Below are 27,457 nucleotides of genomic sequence, written 5' to 3'. Positions count from 1 at the left end.
TGTAGCCAAAGTGTGGCAAGAGGGTTGTTAGGGGTGCTCGGAGGAGGCCTGCTGTCCATACTCCACCTGATCCAGGTGTCCCTTCGTGCCACTCAACTTCTGTTTAGGGCCGTCATGGAGGCACAGACATGTTCCCATAGGTCCTCTCAAGAAATGCCTAGGTAGTAGATGTGGCAGATGCTGACATGTGTGACTGCTTCCACTGTGTTGCCACTTCAATGGATCAGATGAATGACATACTAGCATGAGTGATATCTGTGATGGATGACTGCTGAGATGGGAACAGCATCCTTGTGAGCATAGGTCAGTCACATTATCTGCTGATAGCCAATGTGGCCATGCCTGATCATGCTCCTATAGTGGCAGTACTTCCACTGTTACATCAGTGGTTGAGCTGTCCACATCCAGATGAGGCAGGCCACTGGGTCATGGTCCTTGGTGTCCTCGTAAGGAGGCTCATCCAGCAGATATCAGTCACTGTTAGGTAGCAGCAGTGCATCTGACTGAGGACATGGATGTGCCAGTGGAACTCCTGTCAGAGCAAGTTCTCATGGTCAGGTATGACAACCATGAACTGCCACCTCTACCATGCACAGTGCACACTTGTCTGACATACCAAAATGTAGCGCTAGTACAGAGCTTGTCTGTGTTAATGCAGACACTCACACACCAATCTTACCTGAAGAACCCATACAGACACACACACACAAAACAGTTACATGGTTCAGCTGGCTGTGAAGCATAAAGCTCATTTTGTCTCACTGGCCATTTGTTACTTTATCCGAATGTCTGCCTGCTTTTCTTTCTTACTCACTGATATTTTGTGTCATCCTAGGCTTCACCCCCCCCCCCATGACACCCTGGGTAAGTGATGATAACTGTTTCATAGCCCTGTTTTCAATCTTTTGGATTCAGGGATACATACCATTTGTGTTTGATGTTCAGGGTATATAGCTCACTTAGTGCTTAGTATATATGCATTTGTGATGTTGACTTGGTCATTGTACCTTTGACTTACATTGGTCTTGGAAAGTTAGATAGTTGATAGCATCAAACATTTTGTGCATCAGTACTGTTAATGATCTTGTGAGGATTGTGAAGTCTGAAACTGAAATTTGTCTCATTACTTTTTAACTTCTCTCTTTAATGATTTTCCAGTACAAAAGTATGGTGCTAAACTGAGGTGACCATCAGAACTTTTAAGAGGTATGACTGTGTGAATCTTTGATGCTTGAGGCCTACTAGTCACTGCTGTCACATGTTAAAGTAATCACCCAACTTTTACTTGGTTACTTTACCAAATAGCAATATGCAAGGCTATGCCATTCATTTGTATTTTTACACAATACACTCCAGGTTCAACACTTACCTTGTAAATCCAGCAGTTGCAACAGTTTTAGTTCAGGACTAACTCTGCCTGATGCTAGCAGTACTCAGCCATTACATGGGTAGGCTTAAGGTTGTGAGCGCTGCCGGGTAAGGTATTACTATATGTATGTGTGTAGGAGGAAGGTTTTAGCCCCTTAGGTGGTGAGTGAGTGTGCTATGCATTGCCTCTTGGCCAATGTGCAGGCATATTGAGCACATCTACATTTGCCTACACCCATGACAGCTGCTGGTTCCCCTTCTGGCTCCTCACATGTATGTGGCTGTGGTGACCTTGCCATTGGTGGTAAGATGTATGCCCCTTCCCCTTGTTGATCCTGTTGAAGCTGTGTTCTCAGGATGATGTTGTGCAGCACAGCACATACAGTGAATATTACAGTACATGTATGTGGATTGTACTGCAGGGCTCCCCCAAATGTATCTTGGCACCAGAACCGTGACTTCAGCAGCCCAAACACATGCTCTATGATATTTCTGGTTTGAGCGTTTGCTTCATTATGGCGTTCTTCAGCAGGTGTGTATGCATTTTTGATGGCCATCATCAGCCACAGTTCCAGTGCATAACCTGAATCCCCCAGTAAATGATCCTGTAGGACATCCCCTCTAGTGAACATCTGATACAGTTGGGAGGTATGCCAGATATGTGTGCCATGGTAACTGCCTGGGTTGCCAGCACACACGTTCAAGATTATTCCCTTAGCATTACACATGACTGGGCAGTTAATAGAGTGGAAGCCCTTTTTTTGTAGAGCTTTCCCTGTTCCCCGGTTGGTGCCTTGCTTTCTACATGTGTGCAATCTATGGCAATGGTGCTACAAGCACACAGTGTAAACGCACCATCCAGGAATTTATAAATGGCTACATAAAATATTTAATACCTGTTATAACATAACATACGTTAAAAAATTCCCCAGTTATAATTAAATCATAAAGTTAAGAGACTTCAAAAGATTTTCAGATAATTAACAGACTATAATACTCAAATGACACCTTGTGGTCAAAATTAAAATTGCTAGTTTATTTACCATATATACGGGCAAATTATTTTATAGCTGTTATATTAGTTTTGGTAATCATTATAGTATCCTTTACAGACTGTATTAATAAATTTATGAAGAAATTGCAGAAGCAAATCCTAGTTCAGTAATTTCAGAGACAATTGTTAAATCCTAAACAAATATAGTAAGTAAAATAGACTTTGCATAGGCCTGAACATGTAAGGTCAGGCCGTTGTCTTCATTTTATATTTGACAGTTTAGTAACTACAAAAATAGACCTCTACTTAGGGGTTTCGGGGACATTTTATAAGATTAGGTTTCACTTAAATATATTTTGTTAGACATGGATATAGTATTCTCTTTACATAGACCTAGAAATGCAGCCTAAAGCAAAAAGGAATGTTTCAGTAATCTTCATTCAAGAATACTTATGAGAATAAAATGTGCAAAAAAAATGTGCAGTACATTAAGTACAAACAGGCTTAGGAACCAAATTTAAAAAGGCATGTAGAAATGTACAGGGTTTTGGTATTATTAAGAGAGATACTTCAGACACTGAAGAGAGTAAGTTTGTTTGGACTGATAAGCAGAAAGTCATTGCTATAAATTCCACTGAAGTTTGGTACAGATACCTCTCAACTCTCCTGATTTTGAGTCACTTTTTTTTTTTTTTTGACAGTATACTAGGCTAACTGCCCTTGCGAGCCATTTCAAGCCTAGCCAATTATCCCTTGTGAGACTCAAACCCTGCAGCTTGTGTGTGTAAGGCAAACACCTTAACCATTAAGCCGCCCTCCCAACCGGCTCTTTCCCACTTAATTCCTTCTAAAACTGCTGACTTTTGGAGAAAAGGTGGTGAATTACACTTAATAAATAACAACAAAAATAGTTACTGACTTACTTAAAAAATGTGCATTAATTCAGATTCTCTTAACAGTTTCAGTATTTTACACGTTCCCCTGATTATTTTTAGATTTGTCCATGATTCTGTTGAAGTATGTCCCTGATTGGTTACCAGCTATGCCCATTACTTTTTGGTGTTATCCCCAAATTCTTGAGCAAAGAAAACTGAAAGCATACCTTTCAACTGTCCCTGATTTTACTCAAATTTTAGTTCTGTCCCTCATAATCTCTTCTAAAATTGGCAACTTTTGGAAAAAAAGGCGGTGACTTACACTTTATGACAAACGATTTATGGCTTTCTTTTACCTCAGAAAATTAATTCTCATCTTATTTGTCAGTGTCTCAAGTTAATAGTACAAATATTTTGAAAGAGTTCCTGATTATTTCTGTTTTTTGTCTCTGATTTTGTTGAGGAATGTATCCCATTTGGGGTCTTAAAAAGTTCATGTTCCTCGTTCCACGATGAAAGGGTGTGTTACACATTTCAGTGTTAGAAGTTTTTAATTGATATCCATGGTAAATAGAAATGAATCATTCATTCATTAAAAGATCCTTTTTATAAGTAAAACCATCATATTTTAACCATCAGATTACCTTTCTAGTTGAACTTATTAGAAAGTATGTGTTCCACATTTTGCTCATTTGTTCCACATTATGAGGGCTAGTGTTCCTCATTTTGGAGTTGGAAGGTTGAGAGCTATGAAAAATTTGTCTGAAAGGTATGAGTGGAAGGCACTTTCTCCAGTCACTGTATTCTAATGCAGCTGTTTCAGTTCTGCTTTTTTAAAGTTTCCAGTGCATCTGGTAGGTACACTGTAAGAATGGGATCGAAACCGCATGGAGGATGCAGCATTCTGCGTTTTTGCATCATCTAGCTCATATTCTGACACTGAACTGGTAGATGAAGATGGAACTGATGGGGAACTACTTCTGGATTCATCCCCATACATAGATATGGCACTATCACCGGAAAGAGATGACGCTTTCCCATGTTTAAAAGAAACAGGTCTGTCTATACTACAAATAGACTCCCTTGATGATGACAAGGAGGGAAATTCCACAGTCAGTGAAGGATTCTTGATCTTGGAATGACCTTTTGGTCTCTCCTGTGCAGGCTCTTGGTTGTAATGATGCTTCTCGGTACCTGACACTGAAACTTCTTGTGTTTGCACCTGGTGCCCCGAATCCTTACTATTGTTTTCTGTCTCCCTTGTCACCGCCGGTGTCTCTCTGTGCCCCTTATCAGTATACAAACACTCATCCATTTTACTGATCAGCAATGCCCAATGTCTAAAACACATCTGCATACGAATATCAATAGACTGCACATTACAGTCCGGAATACAACAGGTGCCAAACACGTGTGTTGTGCAGTTGTGGGCACAGATTGCCTGTTCCATTGCCTTTATTTTGTCGACATTTTGAACCAGGGTCTTGTTTGGGACATACTTCCGGGCTGCAGAGAACTCTCCGCACTGGGGACAGCTCTTCGATTTCTCCCTTTCCATGTCGCACACCTTGATACAGGCTTGGCAAAAGCTGTGCCCACAATCCAAGGTAACCGGGTCCTGAAACAGGCAGTTACAAACTGGACAACTCAACGTTTGTTTAAAACTTTGAAATAGGACATAGCAAGCCATCTTCTCGAAGCGATAAACCCGAATTCCGGTTCCAGCTCGTGTTACTTGAAAGGGAGGTTTACATTTCCGGGTTTGGAGCGTGCATATCAATCACGCGCCAGGAAAAAAAAAGCAGCGATGTTCTTAGCTATAACTTTGCACCGTTGCAAGTGCTCGAAGTGCATCAGTTTTTATAAAAACGTAAGATTTATACAGGACAAACCGCAACCAGTGCAAGGATTGGACTTCATTATTTGACAGAAGCTCTCGTTCTTGAAGAATTTTAATTGCTTTTTGTTACTCCATATAATATTAAACTCTTTTAGATGCAAAAATAATTGCTTTATGCAACTATCAAAGGAAACTTAGGAAATATGTTGTGTCCAACGTTCCTATTAATATAGAACATTTGCCATTTTTTTATTTTCACTTTGATAATCGGGTAAGTGAGCTTGACTATTAACCTGTTTCACTTATGACCTGAGTACAATTCTACAAAAAGGAAAATAAATTAGACAGTACTTTATACCAATTAGATACCAGGTTGATGGACATATGTCAACATGCATACAGATATAGGCATTGTGCAGCTTCATAAAGGCAGTCCTGCGTAAAGTGGGGCAGGTAGCAGCAGTCTTATCACCTATAATTTTAATAGTTAGACGCTTTAATTATTGAAAGTGGTCTCTCTGTCTAAATGTTTAGCTTCAGTAAGAAGTATAAATAAATAAATAATTGTAGACGAAAGTTTAGTATGCAAAATTGTCAACAAGGGTGATTGATGCTGCTGTCACCATAGCTGTACTTACCTGTACAGACTTTTGCATCATATTTTTGGTATGTTCCTCATAACACCTGTACAGACTTTTGCATCATTTCTTTGGTATGTTCCTCATAGCATTTGTAGTTTCCTGGTAAAACATTGAAGACTGGTGCCAATAAATAATAAGATACATTTGAGTTTCAAAATGCATGCTAATGCAAGATCTGTTATTCTGTCAACTTTCTAAGTTTATCAGAGCAGTATTTTTAACATTTGCCCTTGATTACGGGTCACTGTCCCTACATCATACTTCTCAAATGTACTTCATTATGAGGCATGATCTTTGTTTTGAAGCTTAAAAAGTCCATGGTCCATGCAGATGTCCTTCGTGGTTCACTGTTGCAGTCATCACTGTAGGGTTCTTCCTGCCAGCAGCAGCCCTCGATCGGCCAGAATCCCAAAGTCTGGATCGGGCACCAGCTGAGGTCGCCTTTATCCTGACATCAATGCGCCTGAAGGTATAAAGGACCCCAGCTGACGCCATTTCCCCAGTCTTTCTTGCCGCGCGGTGCCTTGCAGTTCACTGATGCCGGTCGGCCTGTCCCTGTTTGTTTTTGGATCTAATCCCAGGATTTTCGTTTTTTACAGATAAGTTCCCCATTGGGGAGGTCTTTTTCTTGCTCCAGTCAGATGTCAGAAAAAGTTAATAATTGTATTTCTTGTGGGAAACAAATACCTCATAGGGATTTTCACTCTTACTGTATTCCCTGTCTGGGTCCTGACCACGACGTTGCTAATTGTGTGTTTTGTGCTAGGTTCAATCAGCGTACTATTAGATGTAGATATAACTTTGCCTTTTATTATTTTGGAAAAAGGTTTAATTATAATATGTCTTCGGATTCTTTTCCTGTTTCTGGGGTATGTAAGAGGCGCAGGGATTCAGACAGGCCTTCAAGGTCCACTGCTAAGGATGTTACTCAATTATTGCCAGTTGCTGGTTCGTCGGTCGTCAGTGAGGCGCCTTTGCAGCCCCTGTCGTCCGCCTCTTTTGAACCAATTGCCTGTACCAACTCCGTTGTGGAGCTGATAGGGTCTTCAGCATTGCCAGGGACTGGACCTTCGGATACTGCTCCCTCAGTTGGGTCCGGAGCCGGTAGGCAGGTACCAGCTTCTGAGGGAGTTCTTAGGCCTTCCCCACCTCCCGTGAATGTGGCTTCTGGTTTACATGCTAAATCTATGTCTAAAACTAAAGTGAAGTGGTTAGCACAGGCGCCTTTTGATCAAGGTTCTAGGCCTCAGAAGCAGATGCTTCGGATGGCTGAAGATCTCTTAACTATGATCAGGGGTTCTCATCCCCCTCTTGACAAGAAGCCTAGATTACAGTCCGATTATGATTCTTCAGACCAAATTTCTGTTTCTTCTACTTCCTCCCTTGAGCAGGATTATTTTTTTCCTCTTTATGAGGATTCTGATGCTGAGGATTCATTTCCTTCCGCCTCCCCCCCTGAGGATTCCTCTTTTAGTGAAACTTTGCATGATATGAGGGTGCATTTTCACTGGGAGGGGCAGGAATTTTCTGACTCCAAGAAAAGGCTTAGGGATTTTATTCTTCTCCCACAGCATAAGCCTCTGGCTATTCCCCCTGTATTGGACATTGTTGATGATGTTTTTTCAGAAGCTTCTCTCTCTCCTGATTCTTTTACCTCTACTCCAGCCAAACCAGATAGGTATTATAGGGTTCCAGATTCTCATAAATTTCTTTTTAAAAATCTTTCACCTGATCTGGAAACTATTTCTCAGGGTCCTAAGGGGGTTAAAGCGGCCTCTGCTAAAAATCCTATTCCCTTCGACCGTGAGTCCAGGGCTTTGGAGAGATGGGGTAAAAAGGTTTATACTTCTGCTACATTGTCCATTAGGGCTTTGAACTGTCAATTTCATATACTGAAGTATCAGCAATACCTTTTGTCTGTATTTCAACAAAAGATGTCTGCTGTGTCTATTGGTACGGATAGTCAGGAGTTACAGGATTTATTGCATACTATTGAGCAAGTGGGTAAACATATCCTGCATTGTGGTTTTGACTCTTTAGAAGCTTCCTGTAGGACTGCTCCAACTGGTGTTGTTATTAGAAGGCATACTTGGTTACGAGATCAGAGCTTACCAGATCAGGTTAAAGCCAAACTCTTGGATGCCCCTTTGCAGCACGATGTTCTGTTTGGGTCTAAAGCTGAAGAGGTGTTAAAAAAAATGGAAGACAAAGCGAAATCTATGCAGACGGTTAAGGATTTTCTACAGGTACAACCTCCTAGGTTTAGCAGACACTGGCCTACTAAACCTTGGTCCTTTCCAGGCTCCGACAAGTCCCAGGGTGGCAGATTCCGGCGTTGCAGAGGTAGGGGTCAGTCGCAATCCCGTTTTAGGAATAGGCAGTGGAGCGCCCCCTCCTCCCAGGCTGGGGCAGATAAGTCTCAACCCTACCGGAAGCAGTCTTTATGACTCTCCCTTTCTGGTTCCAGGGGCTCCTCTCCTGGAAACTCCTTTGGGGGGAAGGATTTCTCTTTTTTATCAAAATCGGTGCCACATCACCCGGGACAGATGGGTTCTGGACATAGTCTCAAGAGGTTACAGATTTCATTTCCACAGTATGCCAACACCAAACGATTGGCCGGACCTGCCAAAACATCAGTGGGCAGAGGCACATCGACAAGTTCAGTCCCTCCTAACCATGAGGGCCATAGAAATGGTACCAATTTTGGAAATAGGGCAAGGTTTTTACTCCAGGCTTTTCCTGGTTCCCAGGAAGGGAAATTCCTGGAGACCAATCCTGGACCTCTCTGTACTAAACACCTTCCTAGATATACCAAAATTCAAGATGCTCACTCTGCAGCAGTTGCTGCCTATATTGGGCAAGAACGCTTGGATGGTGACTTTGGACTTACAAGAGGCTTACCTGCATATTCCTATCCGACAAGAGTGCAGACAGTATCTGCGTTTCAAAGCAGGTTCAACACATTATCAGTTCTCTGTGCTGCCCTTTGGCTTATCTACTTCTCCTAGGGTTTTTACGAAGTGCCTGGCACCAATCATGGTGTTTTGCAGACAGAAAGGGATTCTAATTTACTGTCTTCTTCAAGCGGACGACAAAGACACTGTACTTCGGCATCTGATTTTTGTACAGCATCTTCTTCAATGTCTCGGTTTCACGGTGAATCTAAAGAAATCAAACCTGGTACCCACACAACGGATTGTTTTCCTGGGTGCTCTTCTGAATACTTCAACCCAGATGGCTTGCTTGACTCCAGACAAAAAAGTGCAACTGGCTTCTTTTTTCCAACACCTGGCTTCACTGACACAGCTGACTGCAAGAAAAATTCTGCAGGCTTTGGGATACATGGCCTCCTGCATTCTGCTAATACCATATGCAAGGCTGCATATGAGGAAACTGCAGTGGTACCTCAAAAGTGTCTGGTCTCAGCATTGTCGCAGTTTGGAGACCGTGGTCACGCTTTTACCTTGTCCCCAGCGAGAGTTCCTTTGGTGGGCCGAAGCCTGTCTACAGAACAAGGGGAAGCCTTTTTGTCCTCCGCCACCCAACCAAGTTCTGACAACGGATGCATCGGATTATGCATGGGGGGGCCCACATGCACGGGAGATGTCTTCAGGGTGTTTGGACGACGGAGCAATCGCATCTGCACATACATTTGAAGGAGATGCTGGCTGTACAGAATGCCCGGAGGGCCTTCAGGGACCTTCTTCTACCAGGGCAATTATTGATTTGGACGGACAACACTACTGTGATGTGGTACTTCAACAAGCAGGGGGGGCTCTCACTCCTACCCTCTGTGCAGATTGGTCATGAATCTATGGTACACTGCTCTGACCTGCAGTATCGACTTACAGGCGCAATTTCTGCCAGGGAAAAACAACAATCTGGCAGACGCCTTGAGCAGGTGCATTTTGGATCCTCACAAATGGATGTTCAAATATTCAGGATGATTGTAAAGGCTTGGGGATGTCCGAACATAGATCTCTTTGCATCCCCTCAGAATCATCAGCTTCCTCTATTTTGCACAAGGACTTACCACAAACTAGCATGGAGAGTGGATGCCCTCTCATTCAGTTGGAAACACCTCTCAGTATATGCCTTTCCTCCCTTTCCTCTTCTACCTCGAGTGCTTCTGAAGATAAAACAGGACAGACCGCACATGATTCTTTTGGCTCCCAGTTGGCCTCGGCAATTTTGGTATTCCACTCTGATGAACCTGGTTCAGGAGCCTCCCTGGATTCTGCCTCAAATCCCTCATCTATTGTCTCAACAGGACGGCCAGATTCTGCACAGTCAGGTCCAGACTCTGCATCTGGCTGCCTGGCGGATCCAGGGTCTGTAACCACCTCTGCCCTTTCCAAACAGGTATTGGATGTAATCCTTGAAGCTAGATGGCCCAGCACTAGAAAATCTTATGCAGGGAAATGGAAAAGATTTTGTTCCTGGAATCAAGTCCAGGGTGGTGATTCTTCTATTCCGAGCATTCCTCTGATTTTACAGTACCTGACAGAGTTATTACATACGGGCCTGTCTTTTTTGTCTGTTAAGCTTCATGCTTCTGCTATTTCTGCACATTACAGTACGGATCCTCCAATTTTTTCTCACCCATTACTTAAACAATTTTTTAGAGGTGCTAAGAATATTCGGCCCCCTATTAGGGCTCCTGTTCCCACTTGGGATCTTAACTATGTTTTAGAGAAACTAACTCTATCTCCTTTTGAACCTGCAGTTTCCATGGATCTAAAATTTTTGTCTTGGAAAACTGCCTTTCTTTTAGCCATTACCTCTGCTAGAAGGATTTCAGAATTGCAAGCACTCATGGCTGTGGAACCTTTCCTTATTTTCCATCAGGATAGGGTATCTCTACGGACTAATCCCACATTTATGCCCAAGGTGGTTTCAGCTGTGGCCTTGAATAAGTCTATTCATTTGCCTACTTTTTATAGTAATCCTCAAAGTGAGGAGGAAAGTCTTTTGCACTCTTTAGATGTGCACAGACAGCTTTGTATTTACTTGGACAGGACCAAGATATTCCGGAAATCTGATCAGTTGTTTGTCGCTTATGCTCCTACTGTTCAGGGGAAAGCGATCACTAAGCAAACTATTTCCAAGTGGATTGCTCATTGTATCAAGTTCTGTTACTCTTATCATGGCAATCCAGTTCCTGTTAATGTTAGGACTCATTCTACCCAGGCTACCACTACTTCAGCAGCGTTTCTTTGTGGGGTTCCTACCAAGGATATTTTGGAAGCTGCTGCTTGGAGTTCTGTACATACTTTCTCTAAGCATTACAACCTCCCTCTCTATTCTAAGTCCCGGGCAGGTTTCGCTTCTGCGGTTTTACAAAGTATTGTGACCTCTCCCTCTTTTTCTCCTCCAGCCACCCATTCTTAGCTTTGGGACTCAACCCTACAGTGATGACTGCAACAGTGAACCATGAAGGACATAGTACAGTTGTGTACTCTTACCATAAATGTAGATGTTCGAGTGTGTTCACTGTTGCAGTCAGGGTTACCCTCCCTCCTATCCCCTCTTTTGTTTTTTCCTCGAGTATTGTCTGATATGAGGTATTTTGACTGTTGAGATTTTTGGGCATGGTTTCTTTTTATTAGCCTTTTATTTCTGGGCACCTGGCATCTGGGGCAAGAAAAACTGGGGAAATGGCGTCAGCTGCCTTTATACCTTCAGGTGCATTGACGTCAGGATAAAGGCGACCTCAGCTGGCGTCTGATCCAGACTTTGGGATTCTGGCCGATCGAGGGCTGCTGCTGGCAGGAAGAACCCTACAGTGATGACTGCAACAGTGAACACACTCGAACATCTACATTTATGGTAAGAGTACACAACTGTACTTTCCTCACTGAAGGGGTCTGTCATGCAGTCGCTGATTACAAGAATTCTTTTTAGCTTGTATTCATAGTAAATAAAACTGATATATACAGTATTCTTTAATAAAAATAACTCTTTGTAAGTGTAAAGTAATACATCTTAGCCATGCTGTGAGCTTCCTATTTGAAACTGATAGTATGTTGTTGATAGGTGTTCCACATTTTGCCCATTTGTTCCACATTTTGAAAAAGGAAGGTTGAGATCTATGTCCTCCCACCCATTATTTTTGTCTTTGTCCAGAATTCTTGCATTGAAAAAGTATGTCATATCTCACAACTGTATACTCATTATGTGGGACAGTCGTAATTGTGAATCATAAACATTCTATTTTCAATATTGTTCCACCTTGAAAGAGTTTAACACACATTCTTTATTAAGACTTTAATAGATATCTGTGGAGAAAAAATGATGAAAAATACTGAATCATATCAATTCATCAAAATAATTCATTTTTAATATGAAGGAACAGTAATAGCAATGATGTGAGCTTCCTAGTTGAAGTTGTTAGTAGTTGTTCCATATTTTTCCTATTTTTCTACATTTTGAGATGTAGTGCTGCATATTTTGGGAATGGAAGGTTGAGAGCTGTGTCTGTCACTATAGCAATAGTCCCTATTTGTGCATTTATGTCGTGCAGGGGAGAGTAGGACATAATGAAAATGGCAAAGGTCCTGAGATGTTAGGACAAAAAAAATGATTCCTAAATTTCCTCTAACAGCTGGATAAAACAATTATGCTGTATATGAAACACTCTAATTTTATATGAAACAACAGAAACAAACGAAGTTCTGTGTGAGTGAATTTTTATTTTGGAAGAAAGGTGAGTCTTGACCTTTGCACTGATTGCAGGGTATACTTTGTGCCAAAAATACATTAAATGTCACTAAAAGCATAAAGGCAAAGCAAGTAATATTTTAAAAGTTGCATATCAGTGACATCCAGGGGGAAAATATCAGTACCATGCCTCTCAAGTGTCCCTGAATTTGCTCCATATTTTTGCTTCACTCCCTATAAAAAGTTTGATTTTCTGGTAAATCACTGATGACTGCAATCAGTTAATAATGCTAGACATTAGAGTTTCTTACTGTCCAGAAAATACACACTGAGGCAAAACCTTCTTTATTAGCTTTTAAGTGGATTACAGTAACATTAAAAAAATTTCCTTGATCTTGCACATTTGTCTCCCCATTATTTTAAACTTTATCAATAATTCTCAAACAAAGAGGTTGAGAGTTATAGGCAGTCTTATCAGCTATGCGCTAGTAATATTTACTAAAGTTAGCAAAAGTAACTTGTATTTTTCGCTATTTGTATTCTGAGATCAGCAATGCAGGAGCAGCACAGCACTCTTCATAACTTTTTATTTATTGAATGTGCTTTTGTCGCTTAGTTAACAAACAAAATAGCCTCCACACGTCAGTTTATTTATTTATTTACTTAGCTGATTTTCTGAACAGCTAAACAGGCTAGTCCTAGGATAATTTTCAGCCATAACACAAGCAGTGCCCCTGCGACAAGGAGCATCTACCTTATATTACTTCATTTTTTGTGTGCATTGCACCACCATACCTTTCAACTGTCCCATATTTTGCTTCATATTTTGTCATGTTCCTTGTAAAATTATAATTTTTTTGGTAAATTAATATGGATTACTGTCAGTCTACAATGCTAGATATTAGAGTTACATACTTATTGTTCAGAAAGTGCATGATGATGCTGTGACAAATGGAGATACTGCCAGCCCGGCTATCTGGAATTTTGTAAATAATTATATGTCATTTGTGAATATTACTATGATTTCTATAGAAATGTAACAAAAGGAGATACTGCCAGCCCAGCTATCTGGAATTTTTGTAAATAATTATACATCATTTGTGAATATCAACATGATTCATATGCTTGTGTTACAACTGTATTAGAACTGTATGTTATGTGTATATCAGACTGCTAGTACAGAGGTGTGTGTTGAACAGGGTTTGTGCAGTGCTGAGCTTGGGAGATGTATCCACAGTGTACCCCACTAGAAAAGAACAGAAATGTGTATACACTATTGTAAGTGTGTAAATAAATATAGTTTAACAGTGGAAACTGGAACATAGAAAGTTAACTTGCAAAACTTCAGAAAAATAAATGAAATTAAATTATTTTGTAATTGCGCCATAAAAGGTGGTTTCAATGCAGCAAGGTAACAGGGTGTCTAAAACTAGGGAGCCTTCTGCATTGACTTGTAAGTGTTTTATTGTTTTATGTCTTCCAGCAGCTGCAAAGATCTGAGGGCTATGTATTTTTCACAGAGAGATGCTAAATACTGGCAGTTTCTAGCAATGGGGGTTTAGATTGGTAACTAAAGTCAGATGACAAGAAGTAACAAAGCCATCACCATAACAGATACAAGCATGCAAAATCTGAAGGTAATGCTACTCAATGCTAGAAGTCTAAACCTCAAAATGCACTCTCGAGGCACTCCTAAAAATGGAGAACATCGATATCTGTGCAGTAACTGAGACCTAATTCAAGGCTCCAGAGAGCACCCCATGCAATTCCAAGCTACAACTCTTACCACACTTTTGGCCACCAAGCCAAGAAAAAACACTAAAGGTGGAGGAGCGTCCATATTCACCAGGATATTCACACCTCCAGGCTAGTTGCCCGACACAATGCATCTGAAATTCTCCAGGTGCAACTAACACTAGGTAAGACTGCAATCCAAATTGTAGCTTGCTACTGATTCCCCACCATGCCCCAAGATTTTCACTACACTTTTCTAAACATAATGGAAAATATTAAGATACAACCAAACACCCTAATACTGGGTGATTTCAACTACCCTGCCATTAACTGGGAAAACTACTCATGTATCAACACCTTTTCCCAATGGTTCTTGGAATTCATAAATTCCAATGCCCTGGATCAACTAATCCATTGTCCCAACAGGGGCTCCAATATCCTAGACCTGGTCATTACTAACATGGGAGATAGATGCTCCACACCAGCAGTCACCCCCTCATTGGTCAGGTCTGACCATAAGCAAATCACCCTTGACATCCACATCCCACCCCCCACCCTCCAGTAAGGAAACCTCTGTAAAAAAACTTCTCCAAAGCCAACTTCAAGCTATTCAAGTCAGAAGTGACAAACTTCATGACACCCATGCAGACGGGAGCTGAACATTCGACTGCTGAATCCTACACTAAGGCACTGTATGAGCACATCCACTCATACATGAATCGTGCCATCCCATATAGAACCAAGATGCCCTCCTCCAAAAAAAAAGAAAAAAACAAACTATACAACAGAAGGAAGAAACTATTGCAGAAAAGAGGAAAATCCCTGGATGCAAAAACTTTCTTACCAGCCTCAGTAAGAAGCTGAGATCCCTCATAAAATCCTCCAAAGCTAGTTACGAAAATAAAATTGCCAAAGATTCCAAAGACAACCACAAAGCATTCTATAGTTTTGTCAAGAATCTAAATGGCAATGCTCAGATCTGCTCTGAGCTACAACAGAATGGCATTAAATATACTGATCCCAAGGATATTTCCAATATCCTGGCAGATCGATTTAGTGCCACATTCACCCCGCTCTCACCCCCTAAAGGGCTCATCTCAATACCAAAAGATTGCAGAATTCTGGTAATCACAGTCACACAGGTAGAAAATGCACTGTCCAAAGCTAAGAATACAGCATCCATGGGACCAGATGACATCCCGGGCTGTGAACTACATGAACTACAAAATTAACTGGCACCTCACCTGAGTGTCATGTTTAATCATAGCCTCACCTCAGGCTTCGTGCCCACTGACTATCGCACAGCTGCAGTCATCTCACTCCGCAAGGGGTGATCCACCTTGGATCCCGGAAAATGCCATCCCATCAGTCTGACGAGCCTGATCTGCAAGGGCATTGAATGCGTTATCATGGAACTTATAAACAAAGACATTGGCAACCTTCAAACACTGGAGCCCACCCAGTTTCGGTTCGTGAAGAGCCAATCCTGTCTCCTGAACCTGATTGACTTTTTCAAATCTGTCTCCAGAGCTGTGGACAAGGGTAAGGTGGTCCACACAGCCTATCTGGACCTTGCCAAGGCCTTCAACACCATTCCCCACTCTGGAATCATAGATAAACTTACTAAGCTGGGCATAAATGCCTACATCACTCGATGGGCTGCCAACTGGCTCACTGAAAGAACCAAGACTGTAAAAGTAGCTGACTCCAAATCCAGCTCCAGACAGGTGACAAGTGGAGTACCTCAGGGTTAAGTCCTGGGGCCGCTCTTGTTTGGCATCTACTTCTCTGAAGTGCAGGCCAACACTAAGGGACTCTGGCTAACAAAGTTCGCAGATGACTGCAAACTGGGAGCCATTATTGAATCCCCAAATGATGTGGCTATTCTACAAAAGGGCCTTACAGAAACAGATGCTTGGTGCCAGAGCCATTGGCTCAAGCTTAATGCCAAAAAATGTATAGTTATCCCCTTTGGGAAACAACATGTACCCATGAATTACCACATAGGTGGCAGTACACTAAACACTGAAAGTATGGTGAGAGACTTAGGGAGACAGGTGGACAGTGGTCTCACATTCGATAACCACATCACCACAACAATCAGGAAATCCTTCTATGTGGCACATGTCATCACTAAGGGCTTTTCATCCAGAAAAAAGGAGGTCATTGTCCCATTGTACTCATCCCTCATTAGACCCATTATAGAGTACAGCACCCCATTTGGTATGCACGTCTCAAGACATCTGCAACAGCTGGAAAGGCCACAGAAATACCTCACTAAAAGAATCACAGGCCTAAAGCAGATGCCCTATGCTGACCATCTAAAATAACTCCAGCTATACTCTGTGGCATATCGTCTACTCAGAGGTGATCTCTGCTTAACATACAAGGCCATGTCAAACCCTGAGCTGCTGGACATGCTCCATTTAAAGAAATCCCAGTCCCTCAGAGCCACATTCTCCAGGGATCTAAACCTTGTCATCACAATGAGCAAAACATGCTGGAGGGATAGGATCCTGACCCAGAGACTCCCCATACTCTGGAATAAACTGCCCATACATGTCAAGCAGAGTGCCTCCTTGGCCGTCTTCAAAAGGAACCTTGACGATTGGATGGGAGATAGGAAATTCACCTTGGGGATCACGTCAGTCACCCTGCTTGACAGGGGTCCAAGGAAGTAAATATTGTGGAAAGAAATATCCAGGGAATGGTTATGGCTAGGCTTGTAAAGGCCCTAGGGCCGATAGCCTAGTACCAACCTATGAACCTATGTCATCCTGCAAGCTAACCTAGCAGTAATATTTGATATTAATTTAAGAAGTCTCTGAGAGAGAGAGAGAGAGAGAGAGACAGGGCATTTTGCATTTTGCCCTTGACCTGACAGCATCAGCTGGAAAACCCACTCACCATATCTGACTTGTCTTGCTGTAAGAGTACGTTTTTAGGGTATAGTAATTCTCTTAGATTCAGTTAGGAATATAGTAAAGATTAATTTAGATGTTTTCTGTATTTATTTGAGACTGTCCTGCAATGTTGTTTTAAATATTTCATGTGATTTTGATCTCTGAAGTTACTGTGATGATTTACTGAGTATTTTCTTGCTCTTTTATTGTTTATTATTAAATATATTTAAGCATTTCAATTGTGGCTGGTCTATCTAGAGATATTTAAACTATTAGTGTACTTGTATATCTATTTGGTGACAATGTACAGGCCACTCCTAATAGCCTTGCTCTTGGTCAAACTATCATTTGGATTAATAGTAAAATTACACAGTAAGATTGGATACCCTTTGTTATGGGCCTTAAAGTAGCTGATAAGGAGTGGCTGGTGGCATTCAAAACTACCTTACAGTCTGGGCAGAAGTGGCCATAGATAGTAAACCTGTGCCAGCTTTTCCCAGGTGTATGTGTGTGTGTGTGTGTGTGTGTGTGTGTGTGCATGTGTGCATGTGTAAATTAAACTTCAAAGTGTGTGTGTGTGTGTGTGTGTGTGTGTGTGCGTGTGTGTGTGTGTGACCTACTTGGGTAGGGACACAAAGCACTGGTTGGACAGAGAGGGTTCTAGACGCCTTGGCTTGGCCACTCAGCTGAGATCTCAACTCAATAGCTGTGCCAATGGGGAGTCTTACTGGGGATCTGGAGAAAGAGGTAGAAACCAGCCCCAGACTATGGTCTCTATGAGCTCTTAAGGGAAATTGCACTTTACTGTATGTGTACTTGTCATCCTCCTAGTGTGTATGTCCCCCACTGTTGCCAGTGGTGAGGATTGAGGCTCCTTGATTACTGGGCCAGTGGTGGGGCATCACATATACAAACCTTATTGTTCTATTATTAACTTTTTGAGTGAATGTAGTCATATATTATTTTTGGCTTTGATCAGAATTCTTCTGCAGAGAAATTAAGTTGTATGACATCATCTCTGGAATATTAATGTTAAGGATAAAAAAGATGCTGAAAAGTCCTACTAGTCTTCCATTTTTATAATTCTTTTAATCTTTTTTAAATCATATGTAATTATGAGTTGACTTGTGTTGTGACATGGTCATAGTTGAAAAAAAGGGCCCCTGTGATGAGTCTACTTATCTGCTCTGCATGCAGGCATGCATATTAATTCATTAACAAGCATGACGGAAAAGAAGAAGCTGAGTGTTTTTTAATTATCTGTGTCCTATTTTTTCAGTATGCATTTTACAAGGCAAAAATACAATTTATGTAGTTACAATAACATCAAATCCATTTTGGTAGTTTTATTCTCTTTACCATTAAGTCTGAGAACAGCAGGGCTTAGCCTGACTAAGAAAACTTTCCTAAGCTAGTAAGCACCTCCCATTTTACCCAGAAAGCTGTGCTGTCAAGTACCCCTCTCCTCATATCTGATCTCTTTGTAAAGTGGTGCAGAAGTACAATTAAAAAATCGTAAAGAAACACTGAAAACCATAGGATCTGTTATGCCTAGGTAGCAGAAAGGAGTAATGGTGTAGAAAAGAGAAGGAAACTACCCATCCAGATATATCATTTTGGTAAGCATGTTACTTTTGCAGATAAAATTGGAGTTCCACTTTGTTTATCATTAGGACCGGGTCTCACGCTAAACCTTTTAGGTGGATCATCATGGAACAGTTGGTATATTGTGTGTGCAAGAGACCAGATGGAAGGGGTGTAAGGCTAGGTGTATCGGAGGTGGGTTCAAATTGTTTTATCATGGTGTGGATGGGAGGAGAAATGGTGTAGGAGTTTTCCTGAAGGAACAGTACGCTAAGAGTGTTTTGGAGGTGAAAAGAGTGTCGGATAGAGTGATGTTTATGAAGCTGGAAATTGATGGTGTATTGATGAATGTTATTAGTGCATATGCTCCACAAGTTGGATGTGTGATGGATGAGAAAGAAAAATTTTGGAGTGAATTGGATGAAATGATGATGACTGTACCCAAGGGTGAGAGAGTGGTGATTGGAGCAGATTTCAGTAGGCATGTTGGTGAAGGGAACAGAGGGGATGAGGAAGTGATGGGTAGGTATGGTGTTAAACAAAGGAATGCAGAAGGTCAGATGGTAGTGGATTTTGCGAAAAGGATGGACATGGCTGTGGTGAATATGTATTTTAACAAGAGTGAGGAGCATAGAGTGACATACAAGAGTGGATGAAGATGCACACAGGTGGATTATATCTTGAAGGAGATTGGAGACTGTAAAGTGGTGACCAGGGAAAGTTTAGTTAGGCAGCATAGGATGGTGGTTTGTAGGATGATGTTGGTGATCAAGAAGAGGAGGAGGAGGAGTGGGAGGGCAGCACCAAGGATCAAATGGTGGAAATTGAAAAAGGGTAATTGTGAGGTGGAGTTCAGGGATGCGTTAAGACAGGCATTTGGTGGCAGTGAAGAGTTACCAAATAGCTGGGTAACTACAGCAGAGCAAGTAAGGGAGATGGCTAGAAAAGTGCTTGGTATGACATCTGGACAGAGGAAGGATGACAAAGAGATATGGTGGTGGAATGAGGAAGTACAGGAGAGTATACAGAGAAAGAGGTTGGCAAAGAAGAAGTGGGATTGTCAGAGAGATGAAGAAAGTAGGCAGGAGTATAAAGAGATGAGGTGCATGGCAAAGAGAGAGGTGGTGAAGGCTAAGGATAAGGCATATGAAGAGTTGTATGAAAGGTTGGACACTAAGGAGGGAGAAAAGGACCTGTACCAATTGGCTAGACAGAGGTACCAATCTAGGAAAGATGGGCAGCATGTAAAGGTGATAAAAGATAATGAGAAAAACATACTCACAAGTGAGGAGAGTGTGTTGAGGAGATGGAAAGAGTACTTTGAGGGGTTGATGAATGAAGCGAATGAGAGGGAGAGAAGGTTGGATGATGTGGGGATAGTGAATCATGAAGTATAATGGATTAACACGGAGGAAGTAAGGATAGCTATGAAGAGGATGAAGAATGGAACGGCTGTTGGCCCAGATAACATACCTGTGGAAGCATGGAGGTGTTTAGGGGAAATGGCAATGGAGTTTTTAACCAGATTGTTTAATGAAATCTTGGAAAGTGAGAGGATGCCTGAGGAATGGAGAAAAAGTGTTTTGGTACCGATTTTTAAGAATAAGGGTGATGTGCAGAGTTGTAGTAACTACAGAGGGATTAAATTGATCAGTCACAGCTTGAAGTTATGGGAAAGAGTAGTGGAAGCTAGGTTAAGAAGGGACGTGATGATTAATGATCAGCAGTATGTTTCATGCCGGGAAAGAGCACTACAGATGTGATTTTGCTCTGAGAGTGTTGATGGAGAAGTACAGAGAAGATCAGAAGGCGTTGCATTGTTTTTGTGGACTTAGAGAAAGCATATGACAGGGTTCTAGAGAGGAGTTGTGGTATTGTATGAGGAAGTCAGGAGTGTCAGAGAAGTATGTAAGAGTGGTACAGGATATGTGCGAGGGTAGTGTGACAGCGGTGAGGTCTGTGGTGGGAGTGACGGATGTGTTTATGGTGGAGGTGGGGTTACATTAAGGATCAGCTCTGAGCCCTTTCTTATTTGCAATGGTGATAGACAGGTTGACAGATGAGATCAGACAGGAGTTCCTGTGGACTATGATGTTTGCAGATAACATTGTGATCTGTCGTGAGTGTAGGGAACAGGTGGAGGAGACCCTGGAGAGATGGAGATATACTCTGGATAGAAGAGGAATGAAGGTCAGCAGGACTAAGACAGAATATATGGGTGTGAATGAGAGGGAGCATAGAGGAATGATGAGGATGCAAGGAGTAGAGGTGGGGAAGGTGGATGAGTTTAAATACTTGGGATCAGTAGTTCAGAGTTACGGTGAGTGTGGAAGAGAGGTGAAGAAGAGAGTACAGGTAGGATGGAGTGGGTGGAGAAGAGTGTCAGGAGTGATTTGTGACAGACGAGTACCAGTAAGAGTGAAAAAGAAGGTCTACAAGAGGGTAGTGAGACCAGCTATGTTATATGGGTTGGAGACAGTGGCATTGACAAAAAGGCAGGAGTTTGAGCTAGATGTGGTAGAGTTAAAGATGTTAAGATTTGCACTGGGTATGATGAGGGTGGACAGGATTAGGAATAAGTATATTAGAGGGTCAGCCTAGATTGGAAGGTTTGGAGACAAAGCCAGAGAGGCAAGATTATGTTGGTTTGGACATGTGCTGAAGAGGGATGCTGAGTATATTGGGAAAAAGATGCTAAGGATGAAGCTACCAGGTAACAGGAAAAGAGGAAGGCCTAAGATAAGGTTTATGGATGTGGTGAGAGAGGGCATGCAGGTGGTTGGTGTGACAGAGCAAGATGCAGAGGACAGGAAGAAATGGAAACAGATGATCTGCTGTGGCGACCCCTAACAAGAACAGCCGAAAGATAATGATGATCATGGAACAATACCTCTAAGAATGGTGGCACCAGAGAAAGACCTGGATCTAAAAATCACATCCACTTTGCACTGTCTTGAAAAATATTAAAGGTGCCCTTGTTTCTGTTGCACAAATATTACTGACAAATGTATTTCTAAAAAAAGATCTATGAAGTAACTATGGTTCTTATTGAATGGGTTCTTTTAGAAATGTCTTATAGTTTGGTAGCAAAAACTCTTGCAGTCGTATAGTCATCAAGACAGTGATAAACCTGACACCATTTTGCCCAGTAATATTTTGGAATATGAAAAAAAAGGAGAACCTTTTCAGAATGTTTTGGTTCTATCCAAATAAAAGCTGTGGACATCATGCAATGTAACAGATATACCCCCCTTATTGGAATCGTTCAGGAAGAATGCTGGCAATTTAGTGGACTGATTTAAATTAGTTTCAGAAGCAGCTTTCAACATGAGAAAGGGATTTGTCCTTGTGGACCATCTATGTATGCAAAATATTAAAACAAAATAATTTAGTGCAAGTAACCACACTATTCCCATGCTGGTGGAACTAATAAATATATTTGATGTTCATTCCATATGTTGGTATATGATTTTATAACTTTTTTGAATAATAAGTAAGGAGGATTAATTGACAAGGCTTGCAGTTGTAATAATCTTCCGGCAGAAGTTATAACAACTAGATACAAGGGCTTCCACAATTGAAAAATTCAAATATTCTGAAGATGTAGGTTCAGAAACATTTTTGATTAAGTTTTCCAGAATAAAATATAAATTTCAAGGTGATACAGGATCCTTGATCAGTGTAAAAGAAAAATTCCTTTATGCAAGGTCATTAAAACATTTAGGAAAGTGAAAGAGAAATACATGACTCTATAATGAAAAATTGATATAGCCAACAAAAGAACCACCTAAGTCCAGAGCTGAAAATGCCGAGAAGGTAATCAAGTACAGCTGGGACAGAGCCGTAACCAGGTCAAAGCCTTGGGTCAAAGTTTAAACAGAGAAATGCTTTTGCTTGCTGTTATGTGTTTTCTGGTGCCAGGTCACTGGACAGAAGAAAGAATTGCATTACCCAATCTGGGAAAACCATGTCCCTGGCCATCACTGAAACTGGAGAATCCATAAGGTTAGATATAGGGAATGAAGACCCTAGTGAGGTTTGTCAAATGGATGAGATCAAATATTCTTAAATGGCTTCAGACAGAGAGGTCTGCCCAGGAAATGAAGCTATAGCAATAGGAACTAAACTTGTTGGGGCCAAATGAGGCTATTAGGATAACTTTGACCTTGAATATCTTGGTCTGCTACAGAAATTTGAGAATAAGGTAAATGAGGAAAAAGAAAAGAGGAGACCCAGGTGGGAGGGGTCACTTCTAGATGAATACATCCTTAGGGTAACTTCCAAAAGGGAGGAGTAAGGGAAACAATATTTCTGTATTTGGAGTTGGACTGGGATGTAAACAGATCATAGCAAAGTTCCTCTCAATGCCTGAAAAGGTTTTGGGTGTGGGTAAGCTGATGGACCACTTCTGAGGCATCAGCAACAGTGACTGAGTCTTCCAACTAAAGAACTAGCTTGTCCTAGGATGTGACTGGCATTTGTTTGTAAAGGCCCACTTTCAAACTCTCACAGCTTCCCAACATGCCCACCCCCCCCCCACAGCTTCACTGCTGTGTTGTTGTTGTTGGTGGCAGTCACAACATGAGGCGGGGAGTCTTTGAATCTCTGCAGGGTGAGAAGGACTGCCCTCATTTGCAATGAGTCTTTCAGATGAGATGTTAAACTAAAGTCCCAGCTGTTTAGTTGGTGGTAGCTCAGGTGGATGTAAAAGATCCCATGGCATCTATCGAAAGAGTAGGCAAATTTCCCAATTCCTTTGCCAAATTTCCCCTAGTATCTTAAATATCACATCAAGTCTCCCCTGTAAAAAGGCCACTAGCCTAGTGGGAGTAACCCAGTCAATAAAGGATAAAGAAATAAAAATATATTGCTATGCAGTGAACCCTTCATGTGCCATTTGGTTCCTTGGACCATTTGCTCTTGGAAATTTCCCCCTCCTCTACGGTAGAGTAGAAGTACCTATCTGTCATTTTGAGGTGGGAGCTAGAAAGGGTCCGTTACAGGCACATTTATACTCTGCTCAGCAAGAATGTGACAAGCTAAAATACTTAAACCATTGTTAAGCCAGAAGACAAGCCTTAAAGCAACTCTTCTAGCTTAACAGTTCTTTTAAGTATTTTGTCTTTGTTTTTAACCATTGTTTGGAGACTGTTACAGTTTTTATTTAATGTGACGACAAGTTAACCAAATGATAACTTAGCTGCCAAAAAAACTATGAAATAGCAGCTTACCAAAAAAAAAAAAAAACAATAGCAGATGAAGAAGAATGCCAAAAAAAAGAAGTTGTGGAGCAGGGGGTGCAAAACATAAGGAAAGGAAAATAAACAGGCTTACATCTTCTAAAATATCAACTATATAATGAGAAATGAACAATCTGCCCTGAAAGATAGCAAAGACAGCTAAGAATGGCAAGCACTAGCAACAATAGATAGATAAGTTTATATTATATATAATGTATTGTATTATTTTTATTATATTATAAATAATATATAAATAGAGAGATAGTCTGGGTATGTTTTTCTTTAAGAATAAGTCCCAATTTTCTGAGTGCAGTAATTAAGGCAACACAAACACTACCACTGCAAAACTGGCTCAGATGGTCTTAGGCCATAAAGACTTCCAAAATACCACAACGATCATTAATTAATGTATTAATTAAGAACTCTAACTACTTAAAGAAATAGGAACATTGCAACATAAATAACTTGTACCAAAGTATTATAATAAAAAATTGTTAATTAATACATCATCACTTCCTTTTACCTCATTATATCTATATAAGCACTTGCAATGCTATTTTATTTCTGAATCTGATGAAGTCCTGTTAAGCAGGATGAAAGCGCTCATTCCTTTTGTACTATAAATAAAACAAGTTTTTACTTGATTTTTCTTTGTGGTATTTTGGGAGTCTTTATGGCCTAGGACCACCTGAGCCAGTTTTGCAGTGGTAGTGTTTGTGTATGTGTTTCTTTGAAGAATGACTAGAAGCAAGGTTGAAGACATCTAGAGAGTGGTCCTTAATAACACAGTTTTGTGAGGACAAGGATAAAAGCTTGCTAGCCTGTAAAGGTTTTCTCAACCACACTGCCTAAATCCTGCTGGCTTTAGTTCTAATGGTAAAGAAAATGGAATTCCAATCTCAGCTTACTTTGAGGAAGGTCAGTGTGTCAGTCAACATTTGGGTTACTTAATAGTGAAAGAGCATGTGATCATAAGTAGTTACTAAGCATGCACTTCCAGAATATCATTAAGGAACCCTTCTCAATTTTTCCAGACCACTATCTGTTTCAGTGAGTTGCTCATAGTAACACAGCAGGAAAAAGGAGGAAGAGGGAACAAAATTCAGGAGTACAGGAAGCAGCTCATAGATGTAGTCCTCTACACTAATTACCAGACATTCTCCCCAGTTTTCCATAGCCCACAGTTTCCCTTGTGCAAACCAGCAACTCGTGTCACGATGCACCTTTTCCTACATATAGAATGTTGGCTTATTACTTCTTGGTTATTTGAAACTCTTAGGCACTTGCTTACATTTTTTGACAATTTTTCAAATTTGTCACCATTTGTTAAGCCTTCCCTGGTTGTTACGATTATAGGTTCATAGGTTGGTACTAGGCTATTGGCCCTAGGACCTATACAAGCCTAGCCATAACAATTCCCTGGCTATTTCTTCCCACAGTATTTACTTCCCTGGACCCCTGTCTAGCAGGGTGACTGACATGATCCCCAGGGTGAATTTCCTATCTCCCATCCAATCATCAAGGTTCCTTTTGAAGAAGGCCAAAGAGTCGCTATGCTTGATATGTATGGGCAGTCTATTCCAGAGTCTGAGGAGTTTCTGGGTCAGGAACCTATCCCTCCAGCATGTTTTGTTCATTGTGATGACAAGGTTTAGATCCCTGGAGCGTGTGATTGGGATTTCTTTAAGTGTAGCATGTCCAACAGCTCTGGGTTTGACATGGCCTTGTATGTTAAGCAGATATCGCCTCTGAGTAGATGATATGCAACAGAGCATAGGTGGAGTTTTTTAGACGGTCAGCATAGGGCATTTGCTTTAGACCTGTGATTCTTTTAGTGAGGTATTTCTGTGGCCTTTCCAGTTGTTGCAGATGTCTTGAGATGTACATACCAAACACGGCGCTGTATTCTATAATGGGTCTAATGAAGGATGAGTACAGTGGGACAATGACTTCCATTTTTCTGGATGAAAAGCCCTTAATGATGAGGTGTGCCACATAGAAAGATTTCCTGACTGTTGTGGCGATGTGGTTATCGAAGGTGAGACCACTGTCCACCTGTGTCCCTAAGTCTGTTATCACACTTTCGGTGTTTAGTGTACTGCCACCTATGTGGTAATTCACAGGTACATGTTTTTTCCCAAAGGGGATAGCTATATATTTCTTAGCAATGAGGTTGAGCCCATGGCTCTGGCACCAAGAATCTGTTTCTGTAAGGCCCTTTTTTAGAATATCCGCATCAATTGGGGATTCAGTAATGGCTCCCAGTTTGCAGTCATCTGCAAAGTTTTGTTAGCCAGAGTCCCTTAGTGTTGGCCTGTACTTCAGAGAAGTTGATGCCAAACAAGAACGGTCCCAGGAGTGAACCCTGAGGTACTCCACTTGTCATTTGTCTGGAGTTGGATTTGTAGTCAGCTACTTTTACAGTATGGGTTCTGTCAGTAAGCCAATTGGCAACCCATCGAGTGACGTAGGGATTAATGCCCAGCTTAGTAAGTTTATCTATGATTCCAGAGTGGGGATGGTGTTGAAGGCCTTGGCAAGGTCCAGATAGGCTGTGTGGACCACCTTACCTTTGTCCACGCCTCTGGAGACTGATTCGAAGAAGTCAATTAGGTTCAGGAGACAAGATCATCCCTTTATGAACCCAAACAGCATGGGGTTCAGTGTTTGAAGGTTGCCAATGTCTTTGTTTATAAGTTCCATGGCCTTGCAGATCAGGCTCGTCAGACTGATGGGGTGGTAGTTCCTGGGTTCCCAGGATCCAAGGCGGAGTAGAATAACTGTAGCTGTGTGCCACTCAGTGGGCATGAAGCCTGAGGTGAGGCTATGATTAAACATGACACTTAGGTGAGGTGTCAGTTCATTTTGTAGTTAATGTAGTACACAGCCCGGGATGTCATCTGGTCCCATGGATGCTGTATTCTTAGCTTTGGAGAGTGCATTTTTTACCTTTGTGGCCGTTATTACCGGAATTTGGCAATCTTTCGGTATTGAGATGGGCCCTTTAGGGGGTGAGAGGGGATGAAGTTTGTACTGAATCAGTCTGCCAGGATAATGGCAATATCTTTGGGATCAGTATATTTAATGCCATTCTGTTGTAGCTCAGAGAAGATCTGAGCATTGCCATTTAGTTTCTTGACATAGCTATAGAATGCCTTGTGGTTGTCTTTGGAATCTTTAGCAATTTTATTTTTGTAACTAGCTTTGGAGGATTTTATGAGGGATCTCAGCTTCTTACTGAGGCTGGTAAGGGAGTTTTTTTGCATCCTGGGATTTTCCTCTTTTCTGCAGAAGTTTCTTCCTTTTGTTGTAAAGTTTGTTTATGGCAAGGGACCACCAGATTGGCTTCCTTTATTTGGAGGAGAGCATCTTTATTCTATTGGGGATGGCACGATTCATGCAAGAATCGATGTGTTCATGCCGTGATTTAGTGTAGGATTCAGCAGTCGAACTTTCAGTTCCCGTCTGCATGGGTGTCATGAAGTTTGTCACTTCTGACTTGAGTAGCATGAAGTTGGCTTTGGAGAAGTTTTTTACAGAGGTTTCCTTACTGGGGTGGGGGGTGGGATGTGGATGTCAAGGGTGATTAGCTTATAGTCAGACCTGACCAATGAGGGG

Source organism: Protopterus annectens, chromosome 9.part0 (genome assembly GCF_019279795.1).
Source record: "Protopterus annectens isolate FY-2018-M chromosome 9.part0, PAN1.0, whole genome shotgun sequence".
Lineage (NCBI taxonomy): Eukaryota > Metazoa > Chordata > Ceratodontiformes > Protopteridae > Protopterus > Protopterus annectens.
Note: the sequence above shows the minus strand (reverse complement) of the source record.